General features: G+C 36.2%; 1 pseudogene; it reads left to right on the top strand.

Moving 5' to 3' along the window:
- Positions 1-3081: 3081 nt before the first annotated feature.
- LOC136386016 (cysteine and histidine-rich domain-containing protein 1-like) lies at positions 3082-3792 on the top strand (annotated as a pseudogene).
- Positions 3793-16185: the final 12393 nt, after the last annotated feature.

Below are 16185 nucleotides of genomic sequence, written 5' to 3'. Positions count from 1 at the left end.
CCTTTTGCCCATCCCTATAACTCCTTCCCACCTTTCCCTCTGGGATTTTCTGTGCTGTTATCTGTATCCATGTGTTATGCATATACAATTTCACTAATCTCTTTACCTTATCTGATCCTGTCCCCTCAACCCCTTTTCCTCTGACAGCTGTCCCTCTGTTACCCGTGACCAAGCCTTTGCCTCTTTTCTGTTCTTCAGTTCACCGTGTTCATTAGATTCCACATATAAGTGAGATCATGTGATATTTTTCTTTCTCTTCCTGGCTTATTTCACTTAGCATAATAATCTTTAAGTCCACCCATGTTGTAAATGGCAATATGTCATCATTTCTTGTGGCTGAGTAGTATTGCATTGTATATATGTACCACACCTTCTTTATCCAATCCTCTATCGAGGGATACTTCGGTTGTATCTATGTTCTGACCACTGTGAATAATGCTGTGATGAGCATGGGGGTACATGTGTCTTTATGTACCAATGTTTTTGAGGTTTTGTGGTAGATGCCCAGCAGTGGGATTGCTGGTTCATATGATAGTTTTATTCTTAATATTTTGAGGAACCACCATACTTTTTTTCTATAATGGCTGTACTAATTTGTATTCCCACCAGTGGTAAATGAGGGTTCTTTTAATCATAGCCTTTCCAACAGTTGTTAGTACCTGTCTTTTGATAATAGTCAATCTAACAGGTGTGAGGTGATATCTCATTGTAATAATAGACATTATTGATTGTGTCTTATATACTAGGTACTGTGAAGGGATACACAAATGAACAAAAAATGACTTCTTCCTTCAAGTAAAATTGACAAAGCACACATAAAATGTCTATGATTTAGTGTAACACAAAGCAGAATATAATAATATCAATGTTTTGGTAGCAATTGTGAAAATATTTAATTATATCTAGAAGAATAAGTGGGATTTTTAAGATGGAAGGAAAATATTTCAGGAGAAAAAAATATCAGGAATAAATGTAAATTCAGTAAAATTTTGATGGAAGAATCATAAAATGTCAAACTTTTTTGATTTGACTAAAACATGATCAGGGATTGGGAAATTTAATGTTGCAAAATGAACATACTACCCAAAGCAATCTACAGATTTTATGTAATCTGTTACAAAATTCCAGTAACAATTTTCACAAAAATAATAAAACAAAAACAATCAGCATTTGTATGTAACCATGTAAACCATTACATATAGGCAAATAAATTTGAACAACTATTTATGCACAAAAATATCTTTACAAAAGCTAAAGATTCCAGGTAAGGGATTATGGCACCTCAGTGGAGCTCAAATTAAGAAAAAACACACACGCACACACACATGGAAGATAATATAAAAGCCAGTTTTGCATTACCTTTATCACCTGAATAAACATATCTGTGAAGATATAACCTCTTCATGGAGGATAGAGAACACCTGACTTCATCATGGATCCCATCACCAGTCCATCACCAGTCTCAGACCAGCTTCCAGAATCTTAGACTTAAGGCAGAATTCCATGGACACATGTTTTAGGCCCCTTCAACTCCTCAGAATAAAACATAAGGTGGGAATACAATATGCAATATGCAATATGCAGTACATCTAAGTTTCTGGACCATGCCTGAATCAAGATAGCAACTGTATAGCCAACAACCAGGCCGGTACCTATAGCCCCAGTATCTGTGTGAACTCCCATGGAATAAGTACCCTTGAACTTTGTAGACCCAGGTTGAGTTTTGTGGTTTTAATCTTCAGGAACACACCAATACCAGCACAATCCCCATGATCTTAGCCCCTATACCAATTCTCAGAGATTCCGACTTCAAACAAGTACCAACAATAGACTTAACATTAGAACATTTAAATATATAAAGTAAATATTAACAAAATTGAAAGGAACAATAGACAGCAATATAAAAATAGTAGGAAACTTTAAATCTCTACTTACATCAATAGATAGATAATCCAGATAGAAAATTGAGGGAATACTGTCCTTAAATGATACATTAGACCAAATAGACTTAATAGATATTTAAAGAATATTCGATCTAAAAACAACATAATACACATTTTAAGTGAACATGAAACATTCTCCAGGTTCAATCACATGTTAAGTCACAAAACAAGACAATAAATTTAAAAATATTGAAATCATATCAAGCATCTTTTAAGATTACAATGGTATGAAATCAGAAATCAACTATAAAAATAAAACTGTATTATGTGATTATAATATAGTAATAGAATCTGAATAAATGTAGAAAATTATGTGACAATATATAGCAGCCTTTCATGATAAAAACTCACAAAGATGGGCTATAGATGAAATGTATATGAATGCAGTAAAAGCTGTATGAGACAAGCTCACTGCTTACATTATAATCCATGGTAAAGTGTTAAAAGATTCTCCTTTCCTGAATATCAAGAAAAAGACAAGTGTGTTTTCTCTAGTCACTCTTTTATTTTTTGACAGAGACAGAGAGAGGAACAGACAGACTGGAAAGGAGAGAGATGAGAAGCATCAATTCTTTGTTGCGGCACCTTAGTTTCTCAGTGATTACTTTCTCATACGTGCCTTGACTGGGGGGGGTACAGCAGACTGAGTGACCCCTTGCTCAAGCCAGCGACCTTGGGTTCAAGCTGGTGAGCCTTGCTCAAACCAGATGAGCCTGTGCTCAAATTGGCGACCTCAGGGTTTCAAACCTGGGTCCTCCAGATCCCAGTCCGACGCTCCACTGCTCCACTGCATGGTCAGGCCTCTAGCTACTCTTATTCACGTAGTACCGGAATTTCTAGCCAGAGAAAATTGGCAAGAAAATAAATGACATGCATCTAAATAGAAAAGAAATAAATTTCTTTGTGTTTGCAGATGATAAGATCTTATATGTAGAAAATCCTAAAAACACCACCAAAAATCTTTTTAGAACTAATTAATTCCATAAATTTGCAAGGTTCAAAATTTAGATACAAAATCACCTGTATTTCTGAGGACTTAAAATACAATATCTGGAGACTGGTGGTTGTGTCAGGAGCATTGTAAGCAAATCCTTCTATATGTCTGGTATTTGAGTCTGACTTGTAATTGTGGAAAGAAATGTCTCTGCTGTGCTAAAACTGGGGCTGTGGTCTGCTCTGATATCCTGAGACTAATTCCAGTGATGCTTATACATACCACCCAGATGTTCTTGTCTTTCATGATGCAGTAAAAGGTTGGTTTTACTCTACGAGACTACTGATTGTTTTTGATGTTTTAAGCATTATAGGCTTTACTAAAAGGAGACATAATAGTGAAAAGCCACCTGAGCCAGTAGAACCTAAAGTCAAGACTACTGAGAAAAAAGTGCTATTTGGATTAAACTCAAGTTTCAGAAGCACATCATTTCAATAGAAGCATTTGAGATGACAAATCCAGATGAACCAATGACAAATTTGGAATAAAAAATACCTGACTCCCTAAAACAAGCACTTGATAAACTTAAACTGTCTTCAGGGAATGAAGAAAATAAGAAAGTAAAAGACAGTCACAAAATTAAGATTGGCCCCACATGTAAAAGAGGAAAGTGTTTATTTTCACATTAGGGTCTATATAGTTTAGAAGAATTCTGTGTACACAATATTTTGAGTACCTATTTCCAATGAAGGGATGAAATATTGGAGCTGTTGTAGAGAAACAACAACAACAACACCCTTCTGATTTTAATACATTCATAGTCCAAGAGAGCTGTACAACAGGGAAATGTATGTGGAATGCAAAGGATGCTGGCAAAAGGTTGTTCCTTGTAGTCATGACTGGCATCAGACTTAAGGGTGAAGTCAACAACCTAAAACCATGTCAATGATCCCATGATCAAGTCAGCGACCTCGCACTCAAGCTGGCATACCGACAATCAAGGCAACAAACCTATGCTCTAGCTGGAGACCTCAGGATTTTAAACAGGGGCCCTCAGCATCCTGAGTCAATGCTCTATCCACTGCGCCACCATAAGACAGGCTCAACAGGCTTTGGCTTAAAAGCCAAAATCAGCTTATTGTTTTATGTCTCCCATTTTCCTTTATTTTATTTTATTTTATTTTATTTTATTTCATTTTCTCCATTTCCAAGTGAGAGGAGAGGAGACAGACAGAATCCTACATGCATCCTGAAGGGGACCCACCCAGCTACTTCCATCAGGGGCCATGCTCACAACCAATCTATTTTTAGCACCTGAGGTGAGTGAGGCTCCAAAGAGCCATCCACAGATCTTGATGCCCTCCAACCAATCGGGAATTGGCTACAGGAGGAGGAGGGGAGTGAGAGAGAGAGAGAGACAAAGAAGGGGCAGGGATGGAGAAGCAGATGGTTGCTTCTCCTGTGTGCCCTGACCAGAATCCAACTGGAACATCTACATGCCAGACCCATGCTCTACCACTGAGCCAAATAGCCAGGGTCTCATTTTCTTTTTAAGATACCTAATATTGATGATTCATTTCTCCTCAGTAATAGAACTTCAATTGTGTCTCATACTTAAAGATGCTGGAAAATAGTTCCCAAACAGAGTATATCTTAGTATATTATGTTAAGCAGGGAAATATAAAGAACATTGCTTTTTGTGTGTGACAGAGACAGAGAGAGGGACAGATAGGGACAGACAGACAGGAAGGGTGACAGATGAGAATCGTCAATTCTTTGTTGTGGCACCTTAAGACAGAGTGACCCCTTGCTCAATCCAAGCAATTTGGCTTCAAGCTGGTGAACCTTGCTCAAACCAGATGAACCTGCGCTCAAGCTGGTGACCTCAGGGTTTTGAACCTGGGTCCTCCGTGTCCCAGTCCGGTGCTCCATCCACTTGCCACCATCTAGTCAGGCTAAAGAATATTGTTTATATCTCTTCTATTAATCCATAATTAGTAAACCAAGATCAAAGGCCAAATTTTTCATTAGTTTTTTAAATGAGTTTGTGTTCCTATAGTACATGAATATCTTTAAGGAAATGATAAAACTCTGCAATGTTTTTTTCTACTTGGGATGGTTAATTTCTGTTGAATGATTAATTCTGAGGTAGTGTATTTATTAAGTAGTTAAAGAGGAATCTATGCATTGATTAACAATTTAGAGTTTGTTTACAACTAATTAATGCCAAGTACTATCATTTAAAAGTATAATAAATATTATATTTAAAAGTATAGAATATTAATTTTGTGAAACTTCAGAATTCCATGAGACTACGCAGCCTGACCAGGTGGTGGTGCAGTGGATAAAGCATCAACCTGGAATGCTGAGATCACTAGTTCAAAACATTGGTTTCCCTGGTCAAGGCACAGATGGAAGTTGATGCTTCCTGCTACTCCCCCATCTCTCTTTCTCTTTCTCTCTCTCCTCTCTAAAATGAATAAATAAAATATTTTAAAAAATAAAAATGAAAATAAAAAATAGTAATAGTAAAAAGAGCTCATATATTATATATATGACCTTTGTAAAAGCAATATATCTCTATAATCTGTAGATTATATTTAATCTATAGATTAAGTTTAATCTATAGATTAAAACACTTATGGAAATACAATAGATTAGCAGAAAACTATTCAAGTTTTGCTTTATGACAAATATCTATTATACGTTACAAAAAGTAGCTTAATTGTTATGGAGAACTTTTTAAAGCTTTTATGAATAGCTTGAAAATTCCAGGTGATACATTATTTATTGTACTTCATTCAATAACCATCAAAAAATTAGATATTTTATTTTCATTGAACCCACTAAAGGAGGTTACTTTATGAGATACTGTACAGATCTGAAAGAATTTGAAAAATAAGAAATGTTATGAAGGCCAAAATTCTGGCAAAACTTAATAAATTTGTGTCTGAGTTATGCCTAAATAGAGTAAAATGATTATTTTCTATAAAATAAAAAGTATATAAATGTAAAGAAATAAAATTTAATTCACAATAATATCAAAAGCAATAAGATACTTAAAAATATACTTAACCAAAAAAGTTAGCAATGTATATTCTGAAAAGTATAAAATGTTAATGAAAAAAATGAAGAGGACACAAATAAATGGAAAGCTGTTTTATGTTCATGAATCAGAATAATCATTTAAAAAATGTACATACTTCTAACAGCCATTTATAAATTCAATACCATCCTAATCAAAATTCCAATGGCATTTTTCACAGAAATTGAAAATAGAATTGTAAAATTTGTATAAAATTACAAAAGAGTTTAAATAGTCAAAGCCTTCCAGAGAAAGAATAAAGCTGGAGGTATTCAATTTCTTTTATTAAAACTATATGCAAGCTATAGCATACAAAACAGTATAGTACCTTCATGAAAACAAAAATCTAGATAAATAAACAGAATCAAGTACCCAGAAACAAACCCATGCGTATATGTTCAACTAATTATTTACAAGGACACCAAGAAGACACAATGAAGAAAAGATAATCTTGTCCTGGCCAGTTGGCTCAGTGGTAGAGCGTCGGCCTGGCGTGAAGGGGTCCCGGGTTCGATTCCCGGCCAGGGCACACAGGAGAAGCACCCATCTGCTTCTCCACCCCTCCCCCTCTCCTTCCTCTCTGTCTCTCTCTTCCCCTCCCGCAGCTAAGGCTCCATTGGAGCAAAGATGGCCCGGGCCATCAAGGAGCTGGGGATGGCTCCTTGGCCTCTGCCCCAGGCGCTAGAGTGGCTCTAGTAGCGACAGAGCGATGCCCTGGAGGGGCAGAGCATCGCCCCCTGGTGGGCAGAGCATCGCCCCCTAGTGGGCGTGCCGGGTGGATCCTGGTCGGGCATATGCGGGAGTCTGTCTGACTGTCTCTCCCCGTTTCCAGCTTCGGAAAAATACAAAAAAAAAAAAAAAAAAAAAAAAAAAAAAAAAAAAAAAAAAGATAATCTTTTAAATAAATGGTGCTGGAAAAACTAAACATTCACATGTAAAAAATAAAATTGGGCCCTTACAGTGTACAACTCACAAAGTTAACAAATAGATCTTAAACATAAGAAATATAAACCTCTTAGAAGAAATCATAGGAACTGAGAGAAAGCGAGGGCTGGGGGCGTGGAAAAAGCTGGGCTAGGGTGGAGATGTTCAAGCTGAGGAGAGAGTGTGCCCGTGGCTCAACCAACACAGAGTGTGGAGCTAACACCAACAGCAAACCCTGGGAGAGGTGGGCAAGCAGTTGCCTTGTTTACTCCTGATACCCTGGTTGGCAAGCGCAGACAGTGTACGAGTGGTTCCTCCTAGCGCCCTGGGCATGGGCACCTGCATTCGTAGACAGAGGGACAGGGTTGGAGACTGTCAGCAGTAGCCTTCTGCGTGGGCTGCGACCAAAGTCTCTGTGTAATCCCCGCTTACCAAACAACAGTGTGCAGGAAGTGCACAAAAGCCAGCTTCCCTACGCCCAGAACTCTCTGGGCAGGACACCTCCGCCAGTCATACAGGCTAACAAAGCACATTACCCAGGAAGAAAAATACAGAAGTGCTAGGGGGAGGGGCATGCAGGCTTCTTGCAGACAGTCTTTGGAGCAGATCCGTGGATCCAATTGCGGAAATTAGCTTAACCCACAGTCTGCACACTGCCCAGCTGGTTTATGCTGGCAGTGGCTCTGGCTGACAAGGTCTTCTTCCCCAGGTCTGAGATCTAAGAGAACCTGATGGAGAGACATGATATCTTTAGGGCCTCTTGCTCTGCACACAGTGTCTGGGGCAACTTCCTGCCAGCCAATACAGGGTAAAAAACACATTCCTACAGAACAGACCTCAGAGAACACTGCAGAAGTTAGACAGGATAGGCTGTAGGCTTTTTAACAAGGAAGAAGCCTGCAGAGAGCAATCCCATGGAATGCTAAGGCAAATTTAACTAGACATACCAGGGAAACCTTAGAATGGAGATTGAACAGAAGTCAACTCGCCCCCCTACCTGCTTAAGCTGGTGGCTCTGGTCAGCAGAGTTTTCATATTCAAGGCAGTGCTCTAAAAGAACCTGAAGGAGGGACTTGACAGCTTTTAAGACCTCCTGTTCTGCAGGCAGTGACTAGGGCATCTTCCTGCCAGCCAATATAGGTTACAGAGTGCAAAAAGCCTAGGGAGAGTGGTCCTGCAGAGTGCTAAGGCATACTAGACATGCCTGGAGGCTCATAGAAAGACACCTTGAGAGCAATTGGCTCCCAGCCCTGCCTGATTACACTGGTGACTCTGGCTGGCAATGCCTTACCCAGAGCCCTGCATTGAGTGGGGATAGAGTGGGAATTTGGCAGCTCTTAGGGCCTCTTACTCTCCAGGCAGTGCCAGGGGCATCTTCACATCTGGGTCACCAGGGTGCTGGTTCAGGAAAGAGAGACTTGCTTAGAGGCTCCGGGAAAAAGGACTCTCCCATTGTTGAAGCTTGCAAATGCTAACAAACCCTGACTACCAACAAGACTGAGGCCTAGTATATGTCATCGCCATAGTGACACATCAACTACAAATATCTACTTAAGTGTGCCACAGAGGCAGAGCCTGGGTTACAGTGCTACTGACCAAAAAGAGAGAGAAGAAGGAAAAAGGAAGAAGATAACCTCTCAAAATCAAGAATAATCCACAATCTTTATAACTTTTTCTTTTTTCATATTTTATCTTTATTTTTTTTCTTCCACCTTGGTCCTTTTATCCTCTTTTCATCTTATTTTTTTCTTTTCATCTTGAACTTCATTACCCATAGGTGTTACATTTCCCATTTTTTTCTTTCTCTCTCTGAGGGTTACATTTCAAAAACCTTAACTCTCTCCCTCTTTCTTTCTTTCTTTCTTTCTTTCTTTCTTTCTTTCTTTCTTTCCTTTTCTTTCTTTTTCTTTTTTCTCACTCTCTTTTGGTTTCTTTTCTCTTTCTCTCTCATTCAATCCTCACTCACAAATTACTTTATTTTGCATTCAAATTTTTTCTTTGTGGCATTTTGTGTGATTTTTACTTCACTTTTGAAATCATTAGCATTCTCCCCAACCCCAGCTCTCCATTCTATGCAATTTTTGTTCCACTTAGTATAATATTATTTTTTCTTTTTTATGTTTTTTTCTCTTTCACTATATCTCTCAATCAACCATCATTTACAAGAAAATTATTTTATTGATACAAATTTTTTCCTTGTAGCATTTTGTGGGTCCTTACTTCGTTTTTTGTCCCTATGTCACTTTTCCCCAACTCAGGCCCTCCTTTCTAGGTAGTTTTTTTTTCCATTTAGCACACTATAATTCTCAGTTTTTCACAGTATTTTCTCAAAATATAATAATAATAATAATAATAATAATTAATTTTTTTTATTCTTTATCAATTCTTATTAGTGTTATTAAAAAAACCACACTCAGATGTCATTAAGGAAAAGGAAATCAGATATCATGGATACAAAAGAGAGAGATGTAGAATAGATAGATAAGAAAAAATCTATAGAAAAAAATGTAATAGATTGGAAAACTTGGAGTTAAATAACAGGGAATTTAAAATAGAAATCTTAAAAATACTCAGAGACATATAAGAAAGCACAGAAAAGCAATTTAGGGAGCTCAAAAAACAACTCAACGAATAAAAAAAAATATATTACCAAGGAAATTGAAACTATAAAAAGGAATCAAACAGAGATGGAAAACTCAATTCATGAACTGAAAAATGAGGTAACAAGCTTAGGTAATACCAAACGCCAGATAGAAGAGAGAATTAGTGACATAGAAGACAGGCAACTAGAGGAACAACAGGGAAAAGAGGAGAGAGACACACGAATTTAAAAAAAATGAGAAAGCCCTACAGAAATTGTCTGACTCGATCAAAAAGAGCAACATAAGAATAATAGGTATATCAGAAGGAAAAGGGAGAAGAAACTGAATGGAGAACATATTCAAACAAATAATAACCGAGAACTTCCCAAGCCTATGGAAAGAACTAAAACCTCAAATTCAAGAAGCAAACAGAACTCCAAGTTATCTTAACCCTAACAAACCTACTCCAAGGCACATCATAATGAAATTAGTACAAACCAATGACAAAGAAAGAATTCTCAAGGCAGCCAGGGAAAAGAAGAATACAACATATAAAGGAAGGCCTATTAGATTGTTATCAGATTTCTCATCAGAAACTCAACAAGCTAGAAGAGAGTGGACCCCAATACTTAAAGTTCTGAAAGAGAGAAACTTCCAGCCAAGAATACTATACCCATCAAAGATATTCCTCAAATATGAAGGAGAAATGAAAACTTTCAAAGATACAGAAAAGATGAGGAAATTTATCACCAGAAAACCTCCACTTCAGGAAATACTAAAAGTGTTTTTCCGACCAGACACAAAGAACAAAACAAAACAATACCACAAGTAAAAACTCCACCAAGAAAATAATAAAATCAAATTTAAACTGTGACATCAGAAACAAAAAAGGGGGGAGGATGAAGATTAATAGTAGAAAAGGAGGATGGAGTGCAGAAGCACCAATGAGATAGTGTATTTCAATGAACATTATAGGTACCCTTTTCATTACTTAATGGTAACCACCCCTCATAACACCACCACAGAAGCACATGGCTTGAAAAAAGAAGTAACAGAGAAAATAGGTATGGATTACAACCAAACAAAAACAAATGATAGAAAAACAAAAGAGAAGAATCAAACAAGATACAAAACTAAGAGAAAGCAATAAATAAAATGGTAATAGGAAACCCTCAAGTGTTAACAATTACACTAAATGTAAATGGATTGAACTCACCAATAAAAAGACACAGAGTAGCAGAATGAATTAAAAAAGAAAATCCAACTGTATGCTGCCTACAAGAAACACATCTAAGATACAAAGATAAAAACAAATTCAAAGTGAAAGGCTGGAAAATTATACTCCAAGCAAATAACATCCAATAAAACGCAGGTATAGCATTACTCATATCTAACAATGCTGACTACAAGACAGCAAAGGTAATCAGAAACAGAAACGGTCATTTCATAATGATTAAGGGGACACTGAATCAATAAGACATAACACTTCTTAATATATGCACCAAATCAAGGAGCACCAAAAGATGTGACAGCTACTGACTGACCTAAAAACAAAAACTGACAAAAATACAATCATACTTGGGGACCTCAATACACTGCTGACGGCTCTAGAATGTTCATCCAAACAGAAATTCAATAAAGAAATATTTGCCTTAAACAAAACACTAGAACAATTGCATATGATAGACATCTACAAGACATTTTATCCCAAAGTGCAAGAGTATATACACTTTTCTCTAGTGTATATGGAACATTCTCAAGAATTGATGATATGTTGGGCCACAAAAATAACATCAGCAAATTCAGAAAAATTGAAATTATATCAAGCATATTTTCTGATAAAAAAGCCTTGAAACTAGAATTCAACTGCAAAAGAGAAGTAAAAATACCCCACAAAAATATGGAAAATAAACAACATACTTTTAAAAAATGAGTGGGTCAAGGAAGAAAGAAGCGCAGAGATCAAAAGATACGTACAGACAAATGAAAATAACAACATGACATATCAGAATCTCTGGGATGCAGAGGAATCAGTAATAAGAGGGAAGTTTATATAACTACAGACCTATATGAACAAACAAGAGAGAGCCCAAGTAAACCACTTAATTTCACATCTTAAGGAACTAGAAAAAGAAGAACAAAGACAACACAAAACCTGCAGAAGAAAGGAAATAATAAAAATCATAGCAGAAGTAAATGAAATAGAGAACAGAAAAACTATAAAAAAATTAATAAAACACGGAGCTGGTTCTTTGAAAAGATCAACAAAATTGACAAACCCTTGGCAAGACTCACCAAGGAAAAAAGAGAAAGAACTCATATAAACAAAATTCAAAATGAAAGAGGAGAAATCACCAAAGATATCATAGATATACAAAGAATTATTGTAGAATACTATGAAAAACTATATGCCACCAAATTCAACAATCTAGAAGAAATGGATAAATTCTTAGAATAATACAATCTTCTTAGACTGAGTCATGAAGAAGCAGAAAGCCTAAACAGACCCATAAGCAGGGAGGAAATAGAAACAACTATTAAAAATTCCCCAAAAATAAAACTCAGGGTGAGACAGCTATACTAGTGAATTCTATCAAACATTCAAAGAAGACTTGGTTCCTGTTCTACTCAAAGTTTTCCAAAACATTGAAGAAGGAGCAATACTTCCAAACACATTTTATGAGGCCAACATGACCCTCATATCAAAACCTGGCAAGGACACCACAAAAAGAAAACTACAGACTAATACCTTTAATGAACACAGATGCTAAAATACTGAACAAAATACTAGCAAATCGAATACAACAACATATTAAAAAAATAATACATCATGATCAAGTGGGATTCATTCCAGAAACACAAGGATGGTTCAGCGTACGTAAAACGGTTAACGTAATACACCACATCTACAAAACAAAGAACAAAAACCACATGATCTTATCAATAGATGCAGAAAAGGCATTTGATAAAATACAACACAATTTTATGTTTAAAACACTCAACAAAATGGGTATAGAAGGAAAATATCTCAACATAATAAAGGCCATTTAAGATTAACCATCAGCTAACATCATATTAAATTGTATAAAACTGATCACTTTTCCCCTTAAATCAGGAACAAGACAGGGTTGCCCACTCTCTCCACTCTTATTTAACGTGGTGCTGGAAGTTCTAGCCAGAGCAATCAGACAAGAGAAAGAAATCAAAGGCGTTCATATTGGAAAAAAAGAAATAAAGGTTTCACTTTTTGCAGATGATATGATCCTATACATCGAAAACCCCAAAGACTCCACAAAAAGATTACTAGAAACAATACACCAATACAGTAAAGTTGCAGGATACAAAATTAATATACCAAAGTCCATTGCCTTCCTATATGCCAACAATGAAACATCAGAAAACAAACTAAAAAAAAAAAGTACCCTTCATGGTTACAACAACAACAAAAAAATACCTAGGAATAAACATAACAAAGAATGTAAAGAACCTATATAATGAAAACTACAAAGCATTGTTAAGGGAAATAAAAAAAAAGATACAATGAAATGGAAAAATATTCCTTGTTCATGGATAGGAAGAATAAATATAGTCAAAATGACTGCATTACCCAAAGGAATACACAAATTCAATGCAATTCCCATTAAAGTTTCAATGGCATTTTTTAATGAAATGGAACAAAAAAAAAAATCATCAGATTTATATAGAATCATAAGAAAACCTGAATTACCAAAGTAATCCTAAGGAAAAAGAACAAAGCTGGGGGCATTACAATATCTGACTTCAAATTATATTATAGAGCCACGACAATCAAAACAGCATGATATTGGCAGAAAAATAGACATTCAGACCAATGGAACAGAATAGAAAGCCCAGAAATAAAACCAAATTTATATGGTCAAATAATTTTTGATAAAGGGGCCAACAACACACAATGGAGAAAAGAAAACCTCTTCAATAAATGGTGCTGGGAAAACTGGAAAGCCACATGCAAAAGAATGAAACTCAGCTACAGTTTGTCCCCTAATATTAATTCAAAATGGATCAAATACCTAAATATTTTATATAAGACCCGAAACAATAAAGTACATAGAAGAAAACATAGGTACTAAACTCATGGATCTTGGTTATAAAGAGCACTTTATGAATTTGTCTCCAAATACAAGGGAAGTGAAGGCAATGATAAATGAATGGGACCACATCAGACTAAGAAGTTTTTGCACTGCAAGAGAAACTGACAACAAAACAAAAAGCTAACTAAATGGGAAATGATATTTTTAAAGAACAGCTCAGATAAAGGCCTAATATCCAAAATATACAAAGAACTCACAAAACTCAACAACAAACAAAGAATCCAATAAAAAAAATGGGAAGAGGACATGAACAGACACTTGTCCCAGGAAGAAATGCAAATGGCCATCAGATATATGAAAAGATGTTCATCTTCATTAGCTATTAGAGAAATGCAAATCAAATCCACAATAAGGTATCACCTCATACCTGTTAGATTAGCTATTATAAACAAGACAGGTAATACAAGTGTTGGAGAGGCTGTGGAGAAAAAGGAACCCTCATCCACTGTTGGTGGGAATGTAAAGTAGTACAACCACTATGAAAGAAAGTATGGTGGTTGTTCCTCAATAATCTAAAAATAGAACTACCATATGACCCTGCAATCCCTCTACTTGGTATAATACCCCCAAAACTGAAAAACATTGGTATTTAAAGACACATACAGCCCCATGTTCATTGCAGCATTGTTCACAGTGGCCAGGACATGGAAACAACCAAAAAGCCCTTCAATAGATGATTGGATAAAGAAGATGTGGTAAATATATGCTATGGAATACTACTCAGCCATAAGAAATGATGAAATCGAATCATTTACAACAACATGAATGTACCTTGATAACATTATACTGTGTGAAATAAGTAAATCAGAAAAAACTAAGAACTGTATGATTCCATACATAGGTGGGACTTAAAAATGAGACTCAGAGACATGGACAAGAGTGTGGGGGTTATGGGGGGAAGGAGAGGGGGAGGTTGGAGGAGAGGAGGGGCACAAAAAAAAAACAGATAGAAGGTGATGGAAGACAATTTGACTTTGGGTGATGGATATGCAACATAATCAAATGTCAAAATAACCTGGAAAAAAAAAGAAATCATAAAATAAAAGTCTCTTGATATTCTCTTGACATTTAGTATTTTGGTTGTGACATGAAAAACACAAGCATATTAAGCAAAAGTAACATGTGAAACTAAATCTATTAGTTTCTTCATAGCAAAGGAACACTCAACAAAATGAAAAAAACCAGCATATGGAATGGGAAAATATTTGTAAACAAATTATCTGATAAGGTTTTAATATTTATTTAATAAGGTATAAGTTCCTTAAATATTTAAGGAACTTATACAACTTAGTAGTAAAATAGCAACCTAATAAAAAATTGGGAAAAGGACCTGACTGAACATTTTCAAAGAAGACAAACAAATAGCCGAAGCATATGAAAAATACCCAAAAAATTTTCAACCAACAACAAAATTAACAAAAGAAACAACCTTAGTTTGAATAGCTTCTTTCTGGCAAAGGAAACAATCATCAAAATAAAAACACGTGCTACTGAATGGGACAAAATATTTGCAAGCCATTTGACTAATAAAGCATTGATATTTAAAATATATGTGGACCTCATACAACTCAATAGTAAAAAAAAATGTGATTCAAAATGGGCAGAAGAACTAAATAGACATTTTTTTCAGGGACAACTTTCAAATGGTCAATATAAACATAAAAATTTGTTCAACACCTGTAAATCATCATGAAAGTCCTCATCAAAACAGGGTAATATCACTTTACACCTATTAGAATAGCTCTTGAGGAGCCACTGAGCCATTTCACCCGCAGGTGTTGTAAAGTACCAAAGGCTACAGAATTAATATTAATATTTTAGGAGGCTTGGAGAACATTTTATTAATTTGGGTTAAGGTGTGCAGAGAAATTGTGAGAATAGTCTCTGTACTGTGTGATTGGCATAACCAGGATGGCCCTTGGCATTGTATTGTAAATGCAAGGGGAGGAAAACATGGATTCCCAGACATTCCACCACACCTGTGGGGAAAGGGGTGAATGGCTAGCCAGGTGCAGGAAGAGAAAAGCCAAAATAAACCTTTTCTTAGAGCAATGAGCCATTTGCGGGCATTTGTCCCTACTGAAACGACCTCTCCTATGTAAATGTGTGTGTGACTCTGGACAGAGAGATAGCAGATAAATACTAGATAATATGGGAAAGCCTTTAATATGTAAAGAGGCATCTTTCTACCATTGTGTTGACTTGTAAATTTTGTTTTCTCCAAAATGATGTATGTTTTGCAAATTGAACGTGGTCCTATCATGTTAAAGGACATATGACTATAACCAATAGTGGTAAGGGGCTCTGTAGAGCCAGGAGCCAGGGCCAGGGCCACTATCACAGCAGCCTTCTGGCCTATGCAGGTTCCCATTGGATTCGGACAGTCGGTAAAGAAACAACAGAGCCAAAAGCTGATGAGCCATAGTCTTTAATCCTAGCTTGCACCCGGTGGATTGTACCACCCCACATCAAAAAGGGTGGGAAAGGCTTAATCCCAAAACCAAGCCCCAGGCTACAAGGATTTTCAACACGCATTAATATCACCTGGGCGATGGCCTCACGTGGGCAGCGCTATATTTAACAAAGT

This window comes from Saccopteryx leptura, chromosome X (assembly GCF_036850995.1).
Source record: "Saccopteryx leptura isolate mSacLep1 chromosome X, mSacLep1_pri_phased_curated, whole genome shotgun sequence".
Classification (NCBI taxonomy): Eukaryota; Metazoa; Chordata; class Mammalia; order Chiroptera; family Emballonuridae; genus Saccopteryx; species Saccopteryx leptura.
This window is presented reverse-complemented; position numbering and strand designations above follow the sequence as displayed.